This window comes from Squalius cephalus (genome assembly GCF_949319135.1).
Source record: "Squalius cephalus genome assembly, chromosome: 1".
Taxonomy (NCBI): Eukaryota; Metazoa; Chordata; class Actinopteri; order Cypriniformes; family Leuciscidae; genus Squalius; species Squalius cephalus.
In genome coordinates this window covers 67,429,641-67,451,873 of record NC_137122.1, presented here as the reverse complement: position 1 = coordinate 67,451,873, position 22,233 = coordinate 67,429,641, and the positions used below count along the sequence as shown (strand labels likewise).

The following is a 22,233-nucleotide window of genomic DNA, read 5'->3' as shown; positions in this document are numbered from 1 at the left end:
TGGATGGGCTACTCATGTATTGGTTTCTGCTGGCTGGTGGAGTGTGTGTGGGTGTGTGGGAATATGAACCTCACCACTGAGCTGGGTCTCTCTCTCTCTCTCTCTCTCTCTCTCTCTCTCTCTCTCTCTCTCTCTCTCTCTCTCTCTCTCTGAGCATAAGGAAACTTTCCCAAGCAGTCCCTCAATCTGTTGCCCTTTAATATAAATTTCTTGCTCTGTCATTGTGGATGTCAAATATCATTCCTTCAGAAACCTAATAGTCGCGGTCATGTGTGCTGATCTTTCCGGTCGGGCTACTTTACTTGGGATTAGTAACAGCAATGACGTGAAACCGCTGTTCACTAGACCTTCAAGTGAAAGGATGCCACGTCATGAATTCGTTTTGTGTTTTATAAAAGCAATAAGGCACTTGAGGCTATGATACACTAATATAGCCAATACAGTCAGTCCACTCGTTTATCCATATTCCCAACATTGCATAACCTCCCGTACCATATTGCTTCATTAATACACAACTGTCTAGAATACTTGATCATGATGCCTGCATTCTGTTGTCAGATTATTTGTATAATGAACGCTAAACCTTTGTCCCAGGCAAACAGTTCCTAAATTCATGTATCTCTCTGATAGTATTATGCTGCAATATTTGTCTTCTCACATTACTATTTAGACTTAAGTCATTTATATATTTGCTAAATATATCATAATCCATTGTGCTATCAGGGTCCAGATCGGCCTGTTTTGGTTTACTTTATGATAATGATCAACCGAGTAAACGTTATGCCATATTTATTATGTGTAATACAGATGCTTCACTTTTTTCTCGCTTGGACGGAAGCGAATCAATCAAAACTAACTTTAGCTGGAAAATAACTTTATTAAAGAACCGCTATAAAGCCAAAACAATCTTACCTTAAATTATAAGTTTATCTCTGTAAAGCTGCTTTGAAACAATCTACATTGTTAAAAGCGCTATATAAATGAAGATGACTTGACTTGACTAGTGCATATCCTGATCATCTATTACATAATTCCTCAAAGCTAAGCAGCGAATTGTGCCAGAAGAGATGTGTTCTGTCGGATCTGTTGAATATAAACTCTTCCCTTCCTCTGTGTTTCGTTCTCATTCGCAGTGAGGGATGGGGGGGGGGGGTTTGCAGCGGCTAGACTGACGTCCATGGGAATCTGGACCTCCATTCAGCAGTAATTATCTCCATCAATACAGGAGCACGGGGGGGGAGGGAGCGAGGAGGAGGGTTGGAGGACCGATGGAGGCATGTGTTGTCAGAGCAAATCTCAAGTCTGAGTGCTCAAACTGAAAGATGGCACTTCCATTCGCTGCCGCTGGCGGTACAGTGCAGGAACTCTTCAGGACTGCTGGTCAAGAGTGCACACCTGCGACTGGTTAATGGACATGAGGCCCTTCCCCACGGCACAAAGCCTTCCCGGGGAGTCTCCCTCAGTCCCCTGATCAGGTACAGGTCTCACCTTACTCTGCGGTCCTCACATCCATGTGAATATTCAGATTTTACTTTCATACAATACTTCTGTAAAAAATATGATATGATCCAGGATTAATTGACAATTCTGACTTTATAACACGCAACTGCGACTTTATATCACGCAAATCTGACTTTATAACTTGCGATTGCGACTTTATATCATGCAATTGTGAGATAAAACTGTAAACTCGCAATTACCTTTTTAATGTTTCCTTCTGTGGCGGAACCAAGCTTCGAGGATCTGTCCTGCAGCGTAATGTGTTGTGTGAGTATTCTGCTGTTGCCTCATCTTTGCTCTCTGCTGTAGATTAGAGAGGCAGTTTCCCTCCTGTGATTATTGTAGAGCTCAGGGCCGCTGTGATAATGTGTCTATCATAACCTCTGTCTACTTCAGACACAAATCATTTCAGCTGAGCCGCCTGAATGAGCGAGGCCATGCATGAGGGCTTGTGTTTAGACAGTAGATGTATGCTGGTATGAGACTGATACTATCAGGACTCTCGGTGAATGGATGTACGGTGGTGTACGTGTCAGGCTAGCAGTTTCAGGTCTGAAGGAACTGAAGGTCTCTGACCTACTGACAGTCTCAGGTCAGTTTTACAGGCAGCACTTGAATTTCATCAGGCGGTGTGGTGGGATGACGGAGAGGTGAGGAAAACATCTGTCAAACAAGGGACAGCTAGGTGACAGGCTAGCCAGCTTAAAGGAGGAGTTCACGTCGGAATTAACATTTCCTGATCATTTACTCTCCTCCACGTCATCCAAGATGTTCATGTATTTCTTGCCTCAGTCAAAAAGAAATGAAGGTTTTTTGAGGAAAACACTCCAGGATTCATATAGTGTCTTCAATGGGGTCCAACGGGTCGAAGGTCCAGATGTGAGTTTCAGTGCAGCTTCAAAGTCTCGACACGATCCAGCCGAGGAATAAGAGTCTTATCTAGACAAACCAGCGGACATTTTACAACAAAATAAACTTTTATATACTTTTTAACCACAAAAGCTCGTCTTCCACTAGCTGCGATGCGCCACACATTACGTAATCATGTTGAAAGGTCACGTGTGTTTCCGGTTCAGAAATGTCGAGTAGTGTGAAAAACTCATTTTCTCCTCCAACTTCAAAATCGTCTGACATCGTTGCTTTACCTTTTATTTATTTATTTATTTTTTGTAAATGGTTTTTGACTTATTGCACATTTGCTTTGTAAACACTGGGTCAGTCGTCGCACGTGACCTTTCAACGTGATTACGTAATATGTGGCGCATCACAGCTAGTGCAAGACAGCATTTGTGGTTAAAAGTATATAAATGTTTATTCTGTTACAAAATGGCGGATGGTTTGTCTAGATAAGACTCTTATTCCTCGGCTGGATCGTGTCGAGACTTTGAAGCTGCACTGAAACTCACATTTGGACCCCATTGAAGTCACTATATGTTTTCCTCAAAAACCTTCATTTCTTTTTGACTGAAGAAAGAAAGACATGAACATAGTGGATGAGTAAATGATCTGGAGATTTTAATTGTGAAGTGAACAGATGCTCTGCTTCTCTTCTCCAGGGGTCGTGGGGAATCTCTCTGGTCTCACGGTAGCCCTGATGAATGGTGTCAGGGTCGGCCAGCGGGTCGATAGCCATGCTCTTATCTGGCTCATGTTTGCTGACGCTGACGGACACCTGATTGAGCTGTTTTTACGTCTCGTTCACACATTTTGCACTCGAGGAAAAGCATGCACTGATTGCTCAGTGTTTGTGGGCATGTTTAGACATGGAGGAATGTTGACCTCACCTGCAGTTCATGGTCAGATACTGGAAAAATCCATTCAGTTCAAATGTCATCGGGACTAAATCACCTACAGTACCAAATCTATGTTTTCTTTATTATTAGTCTTTCCACATTTTAGAGTTAGTTACTGATTCCTGCTCTGCACATACTGGGCTTCTCTCAACTAAAAACTAACGTCGTGAGGTGCATTCTGGGAAGGTTTGTATATATGGATATTCTAGGTATGTTGGCTTGCTTTTCCTTGTCTATCCACTCCAACACATACATAAAGGGACACAAAAAACTTTTAAATTAAAAACTAATTTCAGACATGCTTCAGATGAAGAGGTTTTTATTAGTGTTGAGTCATGCTTTCTGTGCAAAAGCGTTCTCACAGGTTGAATGAAACTCATGCTCATACACATAGCTATAAATAGTTCTTTATATAATAAATTATCTCGGCTTTGTCTAGATGTGTCGTGTGTTGTCCAGTGTTCTTCTACACATCCTGCCTCGCACTTTCAGCTCAATCCCAATGTTGTTTAATCTGGGAACGGAGGCTTATTAAAATAATGACGACTAAGGGATTTTCTCTCCCTATTCATGTTCAAAGAGATCTTTGTCCTTCAGTGCAACCTACTTGAAATGTTGCCCAGAAAGTTGATGCTGCCCGATTGTTATCAGCAGGCCCTAAAATCACCCTGTTTATATCCTCTCTCTTGTAATTCAAACCACTTGCTTCTTATTAGAAATCTGAGATGTGCTGTATTTTTTTTTTCTTCTCTTTGTTTTAATCTCATCTCATCCCTGTGTAAAATATTCGTTCCTCTTCATATGAAATGATATCAAAATGACAGCTTGAAACAGATCTTGCTCCGCTAAAGATGGGCAGGTCTGGAACACAATGAATGGCTCTGAGCCACTGCTAATCTAGCAAACCCTGTTATTTATCTCTGTCGATGTATATATGTATTCAGTGCGCTTATGTTTAATTAATTGAAGTAGTTTTGGCCTCAGAACAGCTCCTGAAACACAGGAAGGAAACGATCCGTATTACTTGACTGTAACCCTGCTGCTTAACGCATTGGGAATGTCTATAATCGTGATCAACTGTGGATATAGTGTGTAAGACGTCAATAGAATTGACCTGGAGGTATTATAGCCTTGGTCGGTGACGTCCTCGACATGCACCCGCGACACGAGGCTATAAACAGATGAGCCACAGGTGCATCGTCAGGATATTTTGTCTGAAGAGCAGCAATCTTCAGCTCGGCAATGTAGTGCAGCATCTCGTTCCGCCTCAAGAGGTCTATTTAAAAAATTTCATCAAAATAACAGCTAGGTGGCAGGTGCATCTTAGGGCTATCTAGCGTGTTACCTTAGCACACCATCAAACAGTTTATGAGATTTAAACCATGTTTGTGCTCCAAACTTACTTTATAACGCAAGTCGAGTGTTTTAAATAACCTTCTGTGATCTGATTTGGCTTCAGATAAAAAAATCTGACAGAAAATATATTGTTTTATAGTATTCTGCACGATGATAAAGTCTATATCGATTAGCATTACATTATAAATATAATCTATTATTATGAAAATACCTGACATGGCTCGAATAACACAGGTAAATCATATATCGTTGCAATCATGTTTATTGTCTCCAAAACATCTTTATCTGCATGTTACAGCGATCTCTGTTTATGTCAGGGACTTCCTGGAATGTCACATGATTATGGCTCTTCTTCATGCGCTCCATATATGGACTAAATGTGCATAGGGCGCCCTCAGGCTGCCAGTGTGTATTGAAAACACAGTACATCAGAGTATCCAGCACTCATAATGACTACATCGGCACATTTGGGTATAAATTATAAATTATTCCTCTCTATAGAAATCTGACGTAAACCTGAGAATATATTAATATTTCTCCAAATCTGCACATTTTTTGAGCTAAAAGCCCTGAGGGACGTTGTTTTGTCAAGCGATTTCATGACGACAGCACAGGAGTTTTTTTCTGAATGGGAATCTATCCCCAAACAAACAAAGCAGTGAGTAGGACGAGAACGTGGAGGGACACAGCGATGTTGACTCATGACTCAAACTAACTCCTAGCAAGATCTGTAGCAGATAAGAGAGGTGCGAGATGCTTCTGACACACACATACACAGAATGGCCTCTGAAGACAGAAGACCTGACGATGCACCTGTGGCTCATCTATTTATAGCCATTACGTCACTGACCGAGGCTATATTACCTCCGGGTCGATTCTATATTCACAGCTGGTCACGATTAAAGACGTTCCCAATGCGCTAGCAGCCCAGCATCGACTGTAGCTTTTGAAAGGGAACACATCCTCTGTGTAGTGACAGTTCAAAGAGAAATGAAAGTGAGATGTGAAAAAGTGAAATGTTACTGTATGATCATTTTATACATTCAAAAAAACATTCCTGGACCTCTTTCATTAACACTTTCATTTCAGCATCATTTCTGTTACACTCGACAGTTCCAAAACATGGAGCCAAGAACAATATTCATCTGTAAAATGACTGTCATTTTTCCCATAACGAAGCCGAATGACGGAAGTAATGTGTTTATAAGTAATGTTTGCTAATGCTGTGATTACTAGACATTTTTGCACTAAACACTAAAGCATTTTAAATGTAACACAACAGTTGCAAAGCCTTTTTAAAAATGTATTTTTAGTTTATTTTTCAATTTTTTATACAGAAAATTGAGTAATCCTACTCGAACTTCGGTAACCTTGATTGGGGCTAATAAAAATGTAATAATCTATGTGTTTATGACCTTTATACTTTGTGCTTGAGGTGTGAGAATATGATTTTATTATGATATGTAACATATCTAGTAGGGCTTTGCGATTAATCTAATTCAATTCATTTAATTCAGCTCTTAAAGTGTATTTATGTTGTATCTATTTCTCTGTTTTGTTTCTAATTAGTTTCTTTGTTCTTATTGTATTGCTGATTGTTAACGTATATAATTATTTTGAGGACCTTTTTCATACATGAATTAATCTAGTATTAGTTTTTGCTGAAGTATCGAGAATTGTGAAATTTCACTGATATTTAAAATGACTCGTATCATGAAATAAGACTTTGATCATATGTTGATATTTCACGTTTTTAACTGCTGTTAAATACCGTTCATTGTAATTGTATTACTGTATCACATAGTGTTTTTATATTGTTCTTACAAACTGAGAGGCAGCGTGCCACAGATGGTGTTGTCCATACATCATAAGATGTATTTAGCCCAGATTTTCTCTTAAGAAACTATTATTATAATGCCCTCATTATTATAATGCTGCACACAAGCACAATGCACCATGGGAATGGATCCTGGAGCAGACACAATTTCCAGCCTCGAGCAAAGAGATCCCTTCATATGGGTAACTGTAGAAAAATCTGTGTAGGAAATTACTTTATATATATATATATATACACACACGTGGCACTTTCATGGAATATAACCAAAGCAGACTAATTTTGCAAAAATAAAAACCTCAGCATTATGAATCATTTTTAACCCACTCCATTAGAGTCCATTAACATAACGTGACTTCTGTGAGTCTCCGAGCTTCGCTGGACACGACTCAGCAAATCCATTTGCTAAAATAACAGTATAATTGCACTAACCTGCTCTCCAGAGATTATTTCCTCTGAGCAGACACAAATATGAATTCACTTAATATAGGCAATTTGATTTGGGGGGGGGGGGGGGGGTTGCATTGCATTACATTGGATATTGTCCAGGCATTGGGGAGACGTGTGGCGTTGAATGGCAGAGGTGTATCCATTGGCCCATGGCGTGGCGTGCCAGTTGGGATTGACAAAATGGTCCTCCGTTATAAAGATTTCATTCACCCAGAAGACTGCGGCTATGAATATGAATGTGTTTTTTTAGCTCTCTGTATGCAGAGACATGTTCTGGGACACATTAAACTGGGCCAGTAAGTGCTGAAGGAGAGTGGGTGGCTGCGATGACTGAGTTTGACAGGCTGTGTGATTTTCCTCCGAGCAGGACCCGGGACGGCGCTGGGTTTGTGGGACCCTGGGAAAGATAATGAGCATGGGCCCCGTCGGTGTAAAACTTCCCAGGATATAAAAACATCACTCTACTAGCACATGATAAGTGTTATTAGTTGTCATATTTTGCTTAAAGGTGACATATTATACCCCTCTTCACAAGATGTAATATAAATCTATGGTGTGAATGTGTCTGTGAAATTTCAGCTGGAAATACCAGATCATTTATTATAGTTTGTCAAATTTGCCCCTTTTTGGGTGTGAGCAAAAACACGCCGTTTTTGTGTTTGTCCCTTTAAATGCAGATGAGCTTTAGCTCCGCCTCCGTTCAGAAGAGGGCGGAATCTTCACACAAGCTTCAGAAACTCCAGCAATAACAGAACAGGCCAATCTCCCTCATCCAGAATCCCAGAATAACCAGTAGCGAGTGCAGCCTTACGGAGAGACTCAGGAAGAGCTTCTGAATGTTAGTGGAGACATTTCTGTAGTTGTTGTGGAGTTACACTGATCATCTCATCATCATGTTGAACTTCTCCACAAGTGTCCACAGTTCCTGAGGTCTTTATAAGACAGCGGAGACATGTTCTGGTCAATAGTGTTCAGTGCTCGTCTGTGCTCAACCACAGAACAGCTTCAGGCTCTGCTGGATCTTCATCAGTGCGTTAGAACTGGTCTCTGTTGGCGCTTGTGAAACTAAATGTCGGCTGGTGTGTGTAAACGTGCAGATTAAGGGCCACTAATATTATAATAAGATCCTCTTCATACGTCAGAAGGAGAGCGAAATCTGATCATCTTATTTTTTGTCATGCTTGCAGAGAAACACTCACCAGAACACAGTTACTGGGTTTCACTCTTCACGTTTTCTGGGATGGTAGAAGCACCGGGACCCGATTATAGCACTTAAACAAGGGGGAAAGTCAGATTTTCATGATATGTCCCCATTAAAGTGTCACCATTAGTGTGCTTTAAGTGTTAAATGTTGAAGTCATTAGACCCTTTCTTCTGCAAATGAGTGATCTGCGCAGATTGGTCCTGCTTGTCAAATTGAATGGGCTGGTTTAGTTGTGTCATGATACTCTGCTCGCTTCTTGTGTTTACATGCTGAAAGGGTCACAGTGGATCCAAGATGACCATCTACTGTACATCACCTGTAGCAAAGGTGTTCGGTCCTGCTCCGGGGGGGTCACTGCGCTGCAGAGTTCATCTCAAACCCCGGCTGAACACACCTGAACCAGCTGATCCAGCTCTTCGGGATCACTAGGCTTTTAGGCTTGTGTGTTTGGGACGGTTGGAGTTAAACTCTGCAGGACTCTCCGAGAGCAGGTTTGGACACCCCCCGCGTTTAAAAGATGTCTAATAGCCGCCCTGACGTCTAGGCTAAAACAAAGCAAAGTTTGGGTTGTCAGTGTAAATTTAATAGACGTCTAACCATAGCCCAAGAGTAGACTAGTCATCAATTAGATAATATGTCAAAGAAATGAAACCAAACACCTTGTAATCACTGTTGATTTGCTTCCATGATAGAATATCATACATCTCGCAAGTTATTTTGGCAAAAACAAACCAAATTCAAGGTTACTTGAAGTGGGTTACTCATAGATGGATTATATTAGATGAGCTAGATGGTGAAATGACGGCTGTTGCTTGCTGGGCCCTGACCCTGCGTGAGGCCGACACATGAGGTTCCTGCATGTAAACATGACAGTGTTGTTTCAATATGGGGAATTCTTTCAATTGTATGTGGAACAAAGAGGCACATCTTTGAGAAAGCGTGGGATTTAATTGGCTCTTTGGGCTCAAGGTCTAGCTCTATTGTGATATGGGCACAGAATGAGAAGGGAGGGGATAAGCGTATCGTCACCTGTGGACACTTGTATGTAATACCTTTGGGAACTGGTTGCTTTTAACGTCTCCACTGGGGATTTTCTCCATTTATGGAGATCCTTTTATACAACCCTCTTACGCAACCCCTTTGTCACGCTAAACCAGGGTTTCTCACTAATCTGACATGGCTCGTTTAATTCATGGAGCCTTCTACTAATGAACTCATGAGTGAATCAGCTGTCTCATAAAGTTGCACCTAGATAGTCCCCCTAAAAGTGTCTTCACACTCGGTGTGCTTTTAATGAAGAATATCGTTTGTGAGTTCTCCACAGACGGGCTCATGGAGCGGAGGGATTCGGGACCCGTAAACCCGGGAAGCGATCCCTAGGTCAGTGTTAGGGCTTGTTTCGGGCTGTCACAGACTGGATCTGAGCATGGGTGTGAAGTCTTGAAGGGGTTCGAGAGAGCTCCAGATCATTAGCAGACCAGAATGACGCTTTGGACAAGCAATGATCATTTTTATGGGGAAAGTGCAGCAGTCAGACTTCACATGCCTTCACATGAGTCTTGAAGAGCTTCTAACATTTCAGTATCTGCCAGGTTTTCATATTGCTTGTGTGTATTAATTGGACTATGGGTTATTCCACCTCAGTCTTAAACCGTAATAATAAGTGTTTATTATATTTATATTATATGGATTATAATTATGCATACCCTAGTGAATAATAAATATACTAAAACGTATTGATGCTAAGTATACTATAAATACATGTACATATGTATGTACTTAATATAAAAAACCTGTAATTGTTCTTTTGGTATACTACATTTATATACTTAAAGTCTGCTAAACTGGAACAAGTAATGTGCTTAATATACTTAAGTTATCCAGAAATAGTGCTGAGGTCCCACTAATGATATACTTAAGTATATTTGAAGTGGAAGGTACACTTTAAATATCTTGCATTTAAAGACTGATATTATACATCATACTGTCCTTTACTAACAGTGATATTAAAACACATTTCATTGTGCAATAAAGAAGTGCTCCAAATAAAGTTTAATTATACTATTTATATCAGTGAGTCTCAAGTGATATGTCAGTAAATATGTTCATGGATTTGTACTATACTTAGTATAAAGTAAATGTATTTTAAATACATTTTGGTATAGTTTTTTTTTTTTTTTTTTTTTTTTTCACTAAGGAAGTCTCACCATGTATTTCAAATCTGAGAATGATTAAATAATTTTTAGATGATGCTATGTAATTTTTTTAGATGAGACTTTCTATTTGTGCAAACCAAATAAAATGTGAGGAATGAACTGAAATGTGAAATATGAAATGAAATATGAAATGTGCTGTAAGGGCAGAATTATAAACACAGCTTTTGTCTACAGCGCAAATGGAACAATGATCAATTTGCAAATACAATTATTTAATTTGTTAAATATTTAAGTACTACTCAGTTACAAGTAAAGATATGTAATTATGACAAATAAAGAAAACAACATATAGTTAGATTAATTATTGCTAGACTTGATCAGAAGTTGTATTTTGTGGACAAAAGTTACACTTATGGACAAAATATTATGAATTATTAAATGAATTGTTCAAATTATTATGACGAGTCCTTCAAAATACACAAAAAGTAAAACTGCACGAGAAGTAACAATGTAAAATGTATTAAATGAATTTCAATTAAAATCATGTTATTGTGTTTTCCGTCAGGAGCAGACAGTCCTGCAAAACACTGAGAGATGATCCGGATCTGTGTGTGTTTCTCCCACCAGCACCAGTGCAACTGTGTCCCTCACATATTCTCATGTGTGTGTGTGTGTGTGTGTCCTTGTATAGACTATGATTCTGCCCTAGTTTGGACCATGAAGCAATCTTGCTTAATGTAGCAGAGCCTATGTTTTCTTGTGTGGTCTGACGTGGATGAAGTCTCCTGCCAAACCGGTCAGGTGGTGTGTGTGTGTGTGTGTGTGTGTGTGTGTGTGTGCTGCGGTCTGGAGGCTGTCACAGGCTAACACCACCACCACCCGCCATGCCACCCGCTTACTGCTAATGCTGGAGATAATCGGCCTACACACACACACACACACACACACACACACATCTTATTTGTATATGGTGTGGACTTTGCCGCAGTTGTTTTATACTGAGCCAGTTGAATTAGCTGTACATATAACCCTAAAAATCCTCACAGAAACCTTGGCATGCTTACGATGTCCTAGCCTGTGTGAAGCTGATGTCATGCGGGCCGTTGGGAACGCTCATAATATTGGTATATCGAAGAGAAAAAATTATATTTACTATTTTATTAAAGCATGACACACACACACACACACTCAGATTTTCTTTTGGGATTAGATTTATAATGCAGCCACTCTCCCATGCACACACACACACACACACACACACTGGCATTTGATCAGTAATTTATGAGCATGCCAACTCATGCGCACACACACATGCTAAGACTTAAACACACACATGCACCCTTTGAACTATGCAGAAGTCTCTACGCCCGAGATCAATGTGTTTGCTTAAGGAACGAGAGGAAGTTTTCATGTTTTTTTCAGGGTAAAGAGCCGTGCCACAGGTGAGGTTTCTCGTTTTTCATGTTTTGTTTCATTCTTTCGCATCTCAGCCCTGTCTGCAAACACACTCAACCCCTCAACACTCGCAGACGTCCGACATTACTCAGTTCATGTGGATGTTCGAACCGTTTCCTCCTCAGCCCTTATCTTATCGCCACATCACATTCATTATCATTGAAACTGGTGTGCGAGACAATTATACAGTTCGTCATCTCTCACTGATACAAAAGGAGCCAAAAAGTGCCATTGCAATTTTCACGGATAATTGGACATGCTTTGACAAACCTTAATCTACAGTAATACATACCATGTTGTGTGAATATGGTATTCATCTGGTATCAAAGTATTGATGTATTACTATAGCATGACACTGCCACAGTGTACTGTGGATGAACGAATGTTGCTGAGCTAATGTCACGACACTCGACTACAGTAGTGGAGTAAAAACAAAGCTGAAAGCAAATAATAAATACTCGGGACTGTAACTAGCAGTAAAGAGGAGGTTCGCTTGGTCTTCAATCTTCAGTGATCTATCTATCGTATTAAAGAGCACCAAAATGACATTCATAATAAAACCGAGCTCATTTTAAAGTGGGGTGCACCTCGTCTCCAGCGAGTTACATAAGTGTGTGATAGGTGTGTGTGTGTCTTGAGTTTGTCAGCGAAGGCCTCCAGCTGCAATCATCATGTTTCCTCGGCTGAGCTGCTGTCATGATCTCATTCACCTGTGCAGACAAGACTCTGCTCCTGTGAGGCAACGGCAGGTACACGAGCTGGTGACTGGTTCAGTAAGAGCACAGGAGCTGCAGCGATAGGCCGGCACCGGGCCGGGGTCTAGATAAACCCCAGTCTGATGGCTCTGTAAGACTTCTGATAAGAGTCTGTCTGCTGGAGGATGACTCATGACTGAGCGCTTATATCTGGAGATCAGCAGACCTGCGTTACAGTGATATCACACAATAACTGTGGCATTAGCTGAGCGTCGGTGCGCGGGATTGCCGGTGTCGTCCCGCTTTGACGAGTGTGTTTTTGGTGTTTTCCGGGTTGCCGAGTGGGATAGCGGATGGCATGTCTGTACACAGCCTTCCTGAACGCTGTAGAAACTTGTGAGCGAGCAAATTGCTTGCAGATAATCACAGGCCTTATTCCCACCTAGATGATCATGCTGCCGCTGAGGGTTGTGGGTAATGACAGTGATAGTGGCTTTGGAAAGAGTGATGTCATGGAGGAGTGCTAAAGGCAGTGTGGTGCTGGTGGCCTGATAAAGGGAAAGGGCTCCGTCTGGCGAGTCAAGTCTCCTTTATCTATACAGCGCTCTTTACAACACAGAGTGTTTCACAGCAGCTTTACTGAGATAACAGGACAATAATGCAACAATATTTGTTTCTAGAAGAAGTCTAGAAGCCTAGAAGTCGCAGTCCAGCTTAAAGGTTGTCTAAGCGATCCCGGGAGACGTTTCTTCTTGTTGACATTCGAATTATTGTCAAACAAAACGGAGGCTAGCTAGACCCTCCCTCCTCCTCATCCGCGCACTAACCCCCGAACCCCACCCCTACATCATTCTTGTCGGTTATTGGCTGGAACAGTTTGTTATGTTTCATGCTGCGGGTCGCTCTGTTTGTTGCTCAGTTTGTTTTTGTTGCAGTTTGTGGAGCCTGTGGTGTCTACAGAGACCGCGTTTTTTTACAGTGTGTTCAGGGGACAGGCAGCTAGCAGATAGTGAGGAGATGTTTGCGGTATGTGACAAAAAATGTTTTGGCCTAAAAAACGCGTGACATGACTTAGAGCACCTTTAAGTAAGTTCAGTGATGGTTCATTTTTGTTGTAAGAACGTTCTTAAAGGGATAGTTCACTTTGAAATTAAATTTTGGTATGTTTTAGCTTACCTCAAGGGCATCCGAGATGTAGGGGTCTTTTTTTCCGCAGTAGTTTCAATTTTGATATTTTTAGGTCAAACCGTTCTTGTCTGTCAGTCCTATAATGCAGGTCTATGGTCACCACCTCAAAGAGCATGCACAGAGTCCAAATTAAAACAATTCCCCATCGTCCAAATTAAACAATTCCCCATCGTAAGTACACATTGATGGCCTAAGACACGAAACGAGCGGTTTGTGTGAGAAAACGAACAGTATTTATATGGTTTTTACCTCTTATAACACAGCCACGTCCAAGTGATCTGAGGGCGCGGGCGCTTCCTGGTGTGTGACGTGTGCGCAGACTGGTGAATAGATATATACACTAGATGTCGCCTTGGCTACGGCAGTTCATTGGAACGAATGTCTTTAATGCGACATCTAGTATATATATCTATGCACCAGTCTGCGCACACGTCACACACCAGGAAGCGCCCGCGCCCTCAGATCACTTGGACGTGGCTGTGTTATAAGAGGTAAAAACCATATAAATACTGTTCGTTTTCTCACACAAACCGCTCGTTTCGTGTCTTAGGCCATCAATGTGTACTTACGATGGGGAATTGTTTAATTTGGACGATGGGGAATTGTTTAATTTGGACTTTGTGCATGCTCTTTGAGACAGTGACCACAGACCTGCATTATATGACTGACAGACAAGAACGGTTTGACCTAAAAATATCAAAATTGAAACTACTGCGGAAAAAAAGACACCTACATCTCGGATGCCTTTGAGGTAAGCTAAAACATACCAAAATTTAATTTCAAAGTGAACTATCCCTTTAATTTAGTTCATTTATTTATATATACAGCCGCTCTGGAGTAAACAGTGATGTCATCGTCCAGCTCAGTTCAGTTCTCATATAATGGTGTCAATGCAGCAGATTATAATATTGTTGAATATTAAATGTCCCCAACTAAGCAAGCCAAAAGCCTACAAAGGCAACAGTGAAGGAACCAAAACTCCATCAGTGACAGAATGGAGAAAAACCCTTGGGAGAACCCAGTTCTCCTCTGGCCAACGAGCGAACAGTGTATGATTATGATCCAGGAGCATTACAGGTCAGAGGTCAGATTGGATCTGGACATTCAGAATATTATCCAGCTCCATCTGGTTGATCTGCATGTCTTCCCAGAGGACAACGGTAATGCTCTTTCACAGGAGAACTAATGGAGTTCTGCAGTCCGCACACATCCATCTATCCCTGCTGGAAAATCCAGGATTAACCAGCATCATTCATCCAGGCTGGTGGACCAGCATGCAGCATCCCATGCTGGACACATCATTCATCATTCAGATGCTTCTCTTAAAGACAGGTTCACATGCGGAAAGAGCTAGAAGGCTAATGTGGATATCACAGCTCATATGAGTATTGAGGTATCTGACTGCAGACTTTGGGATCTCGGCACAGTTTGAGACATTCTGACAAACAGTAACATATAAGAGAGAGAACTTGAGGTTTTCCTTTGTTATGTTTCTTTCATATGCATAAAGGAGACTTGCCCCAAATCTTGTGTACCTTTTTTCTTTTAAACCCTGATGCGTGAAGTGCTGTGTTACGCTAGTGCACTTACTGTGCAAACATCCCCTTGTGAGGTCTCGATGTCCTCTCCTCAGCCCCATCCCCGTGCTACTTCAGCTCGAGCACGTACACACCCCGTGTGTGTGTGTGTGTGTGTGTGTGTGTGTGTGTGTGTTATAGTCCCCTGTTCACCGGCACACGAGTTTGTGACACTGGAAAACATGTTTCCAGACGACATCCATTGAGGACACAGTGGATTTCAACTTTGATTCATCATGACGGCATCTGGTACGAGCTGCAGATAATCCCACTGTAGCTCAGCGTGTACCTGAAGCCACCTCTGTCCAAACCAGTTGTGCATTCGTTCATTTGATCTTTACTCGATTACAATAGCGCAGAATCTCATCGAACGATGACTGAATGGATTAAAAACCTTGAATAAGCCTGTTTGGTTTCATGTCTTCGCTCCACTAATCCTTTATTGACTGTTCAACCGGTTGGCAAAGAACATTGTGCAATTCCCTTTGTGTGAAGTTTTAAAGAGTGCAAACAGAAAGATCTCACTCTCTTTCTGTGGGTAATGTTACACCAGGTATTTCTGATGAGGTTTGACTCAATTAGCTCTGGGTTTCAGAATCAAAGTTTCCAAAGCGAGACAGTTTTGACAGATGCTGATGAATCCACGAGCGATTACACGTGTTGCTGCTGTTTCCCGAAAGCATTGTTCATCCGTCGTTATCGGCATAGTTCGGCGAGTCGGTTTTTCAAGAACCTTTTTTTTGCCACTGTCTGCTTCTGAGATGAAGGGAGTGAAGAACCTGCTAAAGACACAACCCAGTCGTGGCCCAAGCGTAACACCAGCCTTGCAGGAGTTCTGTGATGTGCCTGTGCCATCGATGGCAAACACACCGTGGACTCTGAGCTTAGCTAAGTATCTACACATCCAGTCGTAGTTTGACTGTTTTCTTAAAGCATCTCAAAAGATTCCAGCACTGGGGCTCTCATGTGGCCTTTGCTGACCTCTGTGCACTGCATGCTGGGTAATGGCACAGATGTACTGACACCACCAGCGTACAACACCTCAATGTCAGCATGGGAAGCGACTCACATATGGGATCTATACAGAGTAATGACCGTACATCATTATTCACCTGTGTCTGGGTGTCTCTCCTGTACGGGGAATTTAATGCAGATCACACTCATGACACACTCTTAGTTTCCAATCCAGCTTCCAAGCAATTTGATTATTGATAAACAACACATTTTTCACTAGCTTCACTATTATTATTTATTTCCCATATTTCAGCCCAAAGTATACTTTTGTTTAACGTGTATGCTAATCAGTGTTGCCAGATGTACGATAATTATCGTATTTGTACGATAATTTTGACCTCTGTACGATCAATAATGGAAAAAATCCTATAATGTACGATAATTTCAGAACTGTGTGACACTTCAAATGATGGTCGTTGTAATAGGGCTTCTCATTGATCTAGCCGTGGATTCTACGTCTACCGGGGGAAGAACGTGTAGAGAGAGGGAGCGAGAGACCTTGCGTGTGTGTGCTAGTGTGCCTCACGAAGCGCATGTAAGGACCCAACCAAGCAATTGTAAGTGCGGGCGGGCTTTTATCTATACTCCCGAATCAGAACCGAACCCCAACCCCCCTCAGTGTCCGATGTTTTGTTGTTGTTCTGTCTCTGTAGTTGAAACAACGACCCGGGCCAGTGTTGCCACCTTGTGGAACGACTGATTAGTGCAAATCAAATTCAATACGCATGTGCGATCTTGTGTGTATGCGCGGTTACAAAAATCACCCGGACTCTCGCGTAAAAACCAAAGTATACTTTGGGCTTCAGAACTGGTGGCGATTGCTCAAAGCAATAACCCTTAGTACTACATTTCATTACATAACCACCGTTTGTGCAACAGACATGAATTGCACCTCAAATCATGTGTCTTATTGTGGAGAGGTGTACAATTACTTTTGTAAGCAGTCAAACTTAAAGACTGGAAAATCCCTTAGACTTAGGCTCTTTTACACCAGGGTGTTTTCTTTTTAAAACACATAACTTTCACTAAGGCTACACCTGACGTCCACAATACTCCAGAGTTTTCCACCCTCAAAGACTGAGACTTCTTGCGGACCCCGTCTTAGTTGCATTTCGGTGTAGACGGACCAAAACGGAGACTTTTGAAAACGAATGCGTGGCTGCCCACATTCGCTACCTGATTGTGTCTTCTGGATCATTGCGTGTGTGTAGTGTGGACGGAGATCTGTCCTGGAAACACAACCACCAATCGTTTTTGATTTTTGTTAGAAGAGGAGATATTGATTTCATTGGCACTTGAGAGATATGATACAGTCTTTCCATGAAGCTGAGGTGCTCTGCTTTGTCCTAGCAGACTAGCTCTTACTCTCTGGATGAAGAAATGCGGCTACTGATGAGCACGAAGGAAGGAAGCAAATTATCTCGTACTGTACACTTACTTCAAACTGTAGCTGTCAATCAACTCGTAGCATTTATAACACCTCTCAGACATGAAGGAGCCTGTGTTTGTAAATCTTTTCAAGAAAAGGAAAAAAGCAAGACCGACTGACGGACAGACAGACAGCAAGACATTCTCTCTACATATGAAGTGTCATGTTTCAGTCTCAGACAAATAGTCTCTTGTCTGTGGATGTGTTGAATTGTCCTGGTGCCATGAGGGCTGTTTTCCCCTCGCTCTGATGTGAAGATCGCGGTTCAAACAGAGGACACGTTTATGTGGAATGTCACCACATCAGCTTCTGAATGAGATAAACATGTTCATGCTATCTTGAGTTTCATACCTGTGCAGTCAAGGCATCAGTTCAGGGTATTCACGCAGTCGAGCAAAGCCTGATGGGGTATTTTTTGCAGGGACAATCCCGTCTGCTGGTGCACATCTTAGATGCACACATAAACCAAATGGCAGCATGACTGCAAAACTCCCTGGAGTTCTCGATAGGAAGTAAGGGGCTGTTTACACGACAAAAAACGTAAAGGAAGAACTTCTCTGATTTAAGCATATCGCTATAGTGAGTTATGAAGTATTTCTTTGAATTAATAACTGATATAAATTAGAAAACGTTTTGGCCACTGAGAATTATTGCAAACTTTATCATCAACAAATCTTATTTATATGAGAAGGGAGATGACATTTACATCTAAATGCAGTGGAAACTGAAAGCCCACAACTATGAACTGCTTAAATCAGCCAGATTTACTACACTATGTGTTTGTCTAATTGCATCAAGCTCTAACGATGCCTTTTAATCAGTATTTGAGTAGCTCGCTATATTTTACACACTGATTTTTGCATGTGGTGTGAAACTGGCCTATGTTCTCAGAGCTGCGCTGCATTTTCTATTCCATCTCTGCAAACTTCATTAGAGCCCTAATATGTTTCTTATTTAAGGTGAAATTGTAGCAGACTTCCATTTTTGCGCCTAGAAATGGAAAGCGTAAATGCACGGCACGTTATTGCCAAAGTTTGTCAGATGGTTTGAGGCAGCTCGACTCATTTCCTGTAATGTGTGCCTGAAGACTGCAGTGTCTAATTCAGGATGAGTTGAAGCTGTTTCCAGAATATCTGAGATCTGGGCTTCTTTATATTCCTTATATCCGCAGAGATGCGTTTGGACTTGGTGGCACTGTGCTGGTTTTCTTCTAGCGAGCTCCTACCTGTCCTCCCTGCAGCCGGAGGCCATGCGTAATGAGAGGGTTTTTCACACTCGCTGCTGAGACTCGTTGGATCTGTTCATTCTGCCACCAAACCTGAAGCTCGGATGAATAAAGGCGTCAGTTCATGTGTGTGTCGTGTCGTGTCTCAGGGTTTTGTCGTGAGGTTTGCGTCACGGGTGTTGGTTCACACTGCCCGTCTCACTGAGGATCTCGACAGCCGTTAACTGATGGGATGCTTCAGCGTTTCCACACTGGAGACGAGAGAAAGGCCTCTTCCTCAAATCTCCATAAATCTGTCCTCGAATTTCAGCCTTTCCAGCGCTACTTCACAGCTAAAGTCTCAAACGAAGGTCTGAAGAGAGAGTTAGTTGAGAGCCGTTGGCTTGGATCAGCTGGCTTCCTCCACTTCTACTGGTGATTTCACATCAGTGGAAAAATGATTCATAAATCCAGCTTACATTCTCAGTGGCAACAAATCCCTTCAGTGAGCCTCGGCATCCCGGCTGATCTGCTGTAATGGCACTGTCAACATGCGGCAGTGAGCGCTGGGACGCTGCCATGTCCGATAGGATCGCTGCGGAGAGAGAGAGAGAGAGAGAGAGCACAGGCCGGCTGCTCCCAGCGGATCCTGAGAGAGTTTTTGGCTGCTCCTGTTCTACCGCTATGGAGCCGGCCAGAGATAAATCCGGACTGAAGAGACAGTTTTAGCAGCGATGAGGAGTTGCAAATCTTTCCTTTTTGCCTTTTTGGTGGATATTTCATGTCTTTGTTGAGAGTTCAAAGCTAACGAACAAACAAACAATCAGAAAAGCACTGGAAAGATATCACAAGAAGTCGTTCCCCTTACTTAAATCAGTGCTGCCTATGATCTCGTGCTCTGGGAAAACTGCACCAATGCCTTTACTAAGACAGAGACTGAATCCGAAATCACCCCCTAAACACTCGTTCACTATTCCCTACGTTAGTCGTTCACTTAAACTGTTCACTTAAAGGAATGAATGAAAAGGAGTGAGCGATTGAGCGTACATCAGTTGTCCACTCATTATTGCAGTGCATTGTGGGATTGAATGAGTGCACTCAGTAACGTCCACTGTGTTTTCGGACACCACTACAAATGGCTGTCCCCTCAAATAACACCCTATTTGAGAATCTCATAACCAATACCAAATCATCTGCACTACTGCTAATCCCTTGATGAAGACTGCACCTCTGTCTTGAACGCTGACAGGGGCGTTGATTATTCACTGTTTATTAATAACTAGGTATGTGTTGTACTAGTACTAGCTAGTCTGATAAAAATGTGAACGGTGCTTATCTTTGCAAAACTGGCCACCCTGATTCTAGGGGGTTGTGTTTGGTTGTTGGATGGTCGCCAGCATGTTTTCAAGTCAAGTCACCCTCATTTATATAGCGCTTTTAACAATATAGATTGTTTCAAAGCAGCTTTACAGTGATAATAGGAAATCAAGAATAAAGTTATTATCCAGCTATTGATTGATTCACTTCCGTTGCTAAGATCATTAGTTATTAACTTAGGGTCCGCCAACAGAAAACAGAAACTTGTAATGCGTTCTGGTTGTTTATTTAAACCTTGAAACAGGTTTTACGGCCCTGTCCCTAATAGCACCCAAAGCCCTCACAGTCGAGTTCTGCGTGGGAGGGATTCTTCAATCCCATAAGATTATGTACCACTTCCGCCAAAAATAAGTTTGATTTTCTCCCGCTCCCGCCCGCAAAAGCCCGTAGGAAGAGGTCTACGCTGATTCTCCAGTCCCGGTCCGGTTACTATAGGCTATTTTCCCCAATTTCCACGCACACGGCGCTTCAGATCTCCAGTTACAGACTTCTGCGTGCTGCTATTATTAGATAATTCTATTGTGCAGGAGCCCACGGCTCACTTTTCTCTCCCGCTCCGCATGCACATATCAGCAATCCAAAACTTGTCCTGCGGCCGTGGCTCTACCTCACGGTGCCGTTGAATATAGGGGTTGGCAGAAGTGCGCATCGAGGGATCATAGTGACCCCAAAGAAGTGCACATGAGCACCCTTTTGAAACCTAAAATGACCAAATCTACACTCCACCAAGCATCATTAATGAGTGAAGCATTGTCGTATGTTCTGCTGTTAGCATGTCTGATTCTGTCCTGTTGTTCTCCACTATCTGTTGCATTGAACAGACTGTTCTGACCCTGTTCTCGTTTCCCTGGCACTGTGAGGCTGGCAGGGCAGATCTCCACCTCACACACCTAGCAGTGCGCTTTACAAGAGTCCACAGCGTGCCACAAACAGCCCTGGAGCCGGCCCAGAATCAGGCCTCTAACATCACGTCCCTACCAGCCTCCGTTTCCCAAGTCCTGCTCCTTCTGCACGCTTAAGTGCAACCACATGTTATGCCACGGACGTAATCTTTTCCACTGAAGGGAGTTGGGCTGTGGGTGAGGAGAGGAGACAGGCTTCTCTCTGCCATCTACAGCGGGCACGATTCAAAGGTCAGAGTGCCGAGTGTGAGCCGTTCTCTAAACAAACGCGCGTCCACATTCATACGCGCACCGCCGTCACCTGTCAGCCGCTGGACGCAGCTTTAAATGTCTTATTTGATTCTGTGACGCCATCGGCTCTTCCATTTGTTTCTGGTTTTGATGCATCTACGCAAACATGCCATTAATCAGAAATTCTGAGTCATGCAACTCACAGTAGTTGACAGGCGCTGGTTCTGAGAACTGAGAGAGTGATATTTACCTCGTTCCAGCGAAGCCTGAGGACACGTTCAGGCCCAGCTCACACTACACACAGAAGCTCTTGGCCTTTGCACATGAAGTCAAGACTAACCCTTTGTGTCACACACACCTAGCCTTGTGTTGTCGGTGTTGTTGTGCACACTTTACATCTCAAAAATTAAATTCCCACACAATCGTATGTGCATCAAAATCTTGTCAGTTGAACCACTGTAAATGATTTTATTTTATGAGATGAGACCAAACTCTTGGAATGCTAATTAAATGCACTAACAACAATTTGCATGTTTAAAATAGTTCAGGGATAGTCAATAAGAATACACCGTCCTTTGGAGACATTAAACCGAGGTCCGGACTCTCTGTGGTCATGACCCATACACAAAAGAAATATATTTGAAATATATTTTCAGAATATATTTTGGAATATATGCAAATATTTGAAATCGGCCCAATAAATATATTTCAAACTTAACATCATATATTTTTGTTATATTTCAGAATATATTTCAATGTATTTTGGAATATATGCCACATATATTTTTGACACTTTTGGGGACCCATACAGAAAAAAAATACATTGAAATATATTCTGAAATATAACAAAAAATATATGATGTTAAGT

At 42.0% G+C, this 22,233-nt stretch overlaps 1 long non-coding RNA gene across 1 annotated transcript in view; it reads right to left on the bottom strand.

Moving 5' to 3' along the window:
• LOC307159713 overlaps positions 1-22,233 on the bottom strand; it is a 144,690-nt gene that overhangs the window by 8,305 nt on the left and 114,152 nt on the right. The window lies entirely within an intron of this gene.